The sequence below is a fragment of the Anarrhichthys ocellatus genome, unplaced genomic scaffold (assembly GCF_004355925.1).
Source record: "Anarrhichthys ocellatus isolate YVR2014 unplaced genomic scaffold, GSC_Weel_1.0 scaffold8, whole genome shotgun sequence".
Taxonomy (NCBI): Eukaryota; Metazoa; Chordata; class Actinopteri; order Perciformes; family Anarhichadidae; genus Anarrhichthys; species Anarrhichthys ocellatus.
Window position 1 is genome coordinate 10,346,405 of NW_022280038.1, and position 2,907 is coordinate 10,349,311.

Consider the following 2,907-nt stretch of genomic DNA (forward strand, 5'->3'; position numbering starts at 1 on the left):
ATATGTATGTCTCTGTTTTTAAATTAGATGAAATGAGCTCTTCATTTGACAGTAGCAGTACAATGTAAACAAACATATGCAGTGAAATTGATAATCATGAGCCATAATGTTACTCACATCATACATATATATATATATATATATATATATATATATATAGTTATTCCACGGCCTCTGCAAACACCGAGCCTGCTGTGCAGCACGAATCCTCCTATTAATATCAATATACAAAAATCCTGTTTTTCATGCAGTCAGATTCCTCCAGTGACTTCGACCAATCTGCATGCAGCGAGTCTCCAGATTAACGATGTGGTGTTATACAACAAGCAGCCTCATCGCCAGACCGCCTGGTCCAGTGCGCTGCTCCGCGTCTATAAAGTCCCCCTCCGGGCCGACAAAACGAGCAGTTTACCCGCCGCGATGTCAGCGGGGGTGTGCGGGTGTGTAAATCGGGAATGAACGGTGTCTTACCGTCCTTCTCGTGGTGGTGGATGGAGCAGAGGGAGAGGCGGTGATGCTGCTGCTGCTGCTGCTGCTGCTGCTGCTGCTGAGGATGAGGATGAAGATGAAGGATCGGCCCTGGTACAGATCGACACCTACACTCTGCTATCGTGCTGCATTCAGGAACAGCTCGTACACTCCCGTTTCGGGAGATCCAGCAGCATTAACGTGAATCAGAAAAGGTTTTTGTTTTTTTTCCTGTTGAAAATCGACCTCTTATGACGATTGGATATCTGAGTGATGATTAAATGATGATGTTGAATCCGGGGAAGCCAGAACATTAGAAATACTGAGTCCCTCCTGAACACACCGCTCACCAAATGATGACTAGAAACAACAAAAGAAGAAAATAAAAAAGGTCTCTAAATTTATTTTTTAATAACTTGAACACTTCACACTACCAGGAATAACGCCTTCAGTTATTCAATGCATCCTCATGCATTATGATATCTTACAAAAAGTTACTCCTCATCTTTAGTGTGTTTTTCCACAAAAGTCAGCAACACCTGTCAATTTCTGCTCATTATGTGCAAGCAGCAACCTTTGATTCTGAAGCCGACATTCACTCTAGTGTCCACCAGGGGGCGACTCCTCTGGTTGTATAGAAGTCTATGAGAAAATGACTCTACTTCTCTCTTGATTTATTACCTCAGTAAACATTGTAAACATGAGTTTATGGTCTCAATCTCTAGTTTCAAGTCTTCTTCAATACAGCATGATGTTCATTTAGTACATTATGGTCCATTTAGAGTCAAACAGACCATAAAGCAGGGGATGCTTTAGGGCGGGGCTACACGGTGATTGACAGGTCGAGATGTATGCGTTTCTACGTCACTCCTCCTCAGTCCAGATATGGTCACTTCTGTTCATTGATTGTGAAAAAACAACATGGCGACAGACGTAATCCAAGATGGCAACGGCGATATCGCCGAACTCGAGGCTTCAAAACATCCGTCCACAAACCGGCTGACGTCAAGAAGACTACGTCCACTTCTTCTATACAGTCTATGGTTTCATGCATACAGTCTTTCCAAAATAAACTTACATCTTCATGACAAACAACTCCGTTAGGTTTGGGAAAAGATCGTCGTTTTGGTTAAAATAACTACAGAAGTGCCGTTACTGAAGTACGCAAGTTACGTGATAACGGGGTGACGTAGAGACGATGATCAGATTGTGGTGGTATATTCTATATATTCTAATAAGCCTTTATGTGACATAGGATGGGGAGCCAAAGCGGATTGGCTGGTTGAATCACATGTTTTGTGATTTAGGCAACCCACCAAAAAAATAACTGGGTCGTCTAATTTCACAGTTTGTGGGCTGGTGTTCACTCCAGATACCCAAATGTATGTGCACACGAGAAAGTAAGATTTTCATGATATGTCCCCTTCAAATACAAACCTGTTATAGTAAAGTGCACTCTTGAACTGGTGACGCCTTGTTCATTCGCCCTCAAGATATATAATTTCTCACATGAACAGTGTAAATTACCACACCTTAAATGTATCCTTGGCCTCTTGTGGATGGCCTGGATTAAATACAGTTTTATTTTGGTGTTATAGGTAGATGCACATTAGGATTTGGCTGTAAATCTGCATCTAATGTGCATCTACCTATAACACCAAAATAAAACTGTATTTAATCCAGGCCATCCATTGTTTTTTGACCGAACGGGTCAGAAAAACCAACAGCTCCAACTTTCCACATTTAGCTTATTTAAACTAATGAAGTCAGATGTTTTTATTGGGTGGGAAGCGAGTGGATCATCTGCTTATGGGAACGGGACTTTTCAAACAGCTGTGACTCAAACAGCAGCTGCTGGGTGGGACAGAGAGACCGACGAAAATAAACCGCTCTGCCACCAGAAACCATGAATCATAACATTTGATTAACTGAGAGAGAGAGAGAGACTGATTCAGAGAGGTGGAGGTCAGTGTTTCAGTTACATTCCCTGTCAAAAGCAGTCTAGACATTTATCACTTTGTTCCTGAAATAACTTTTGTTGTGTTTGGATCACACATCCTTGTTTGTCTTTGATTCAAGAATAGCTCACAAAAAAATCGACTATGAGGGGGAAGAAAGACAAGTTTCACCCTTCAGGCCTGATTATTAAAAGGTGTTTGCAAAGAGCGTTGTTATGATATTTAAACCAGCTCTGTAAAAACCCTGTTGGTGAAACTGAAGAGCATCATTTGGACTCTGATGCAGCATCTCAGACGACCGGCAGTCTCCTCTAAATGTCAGCTGTTAGCCGTACGGCTCGGATGCCCGGCATGCCGCGCCCCTTTTCCATCTCCTCTCCCTTTGAATGTCTCAGATATGCCTCCTTCCTCCACAACCTTACATCACTCTCAGTTCTCTCTCTCTCTCTCTCTCTCTCTCTCTCTCTCTCTCTCTCTCTCT

At 42.4% G+C, this 2,907-nt stretch overlaps 1 protein-coding gene across 2 annotated transcripts in view; it reads right to left on the minus strand.

Moving 5' to 3' along the window:
• map1aa (microtubule-associated protein 1Aa) overlaps window positions 1-2,907 on the minus strand; it is a 40,767-nt gene that overhangs the window by 24,200 nt on the left and 13,660 nt on the right. The window contains exon 1 of one of the 2 annotated variants that reach the window (XM_031848328.1): window positions 472-651. The exons of the other annotated variant lie outside the window; for it this stretch is intronic. The gene's annotated coding sequence lies outside the window, so the exon portion shown is untranslated. Of the gene's footprint in view, window positions 1-471; window positions 652-2,907 lie in introns of those variants that run through there. 2 annotated transcript variants of the gene reach the window in all.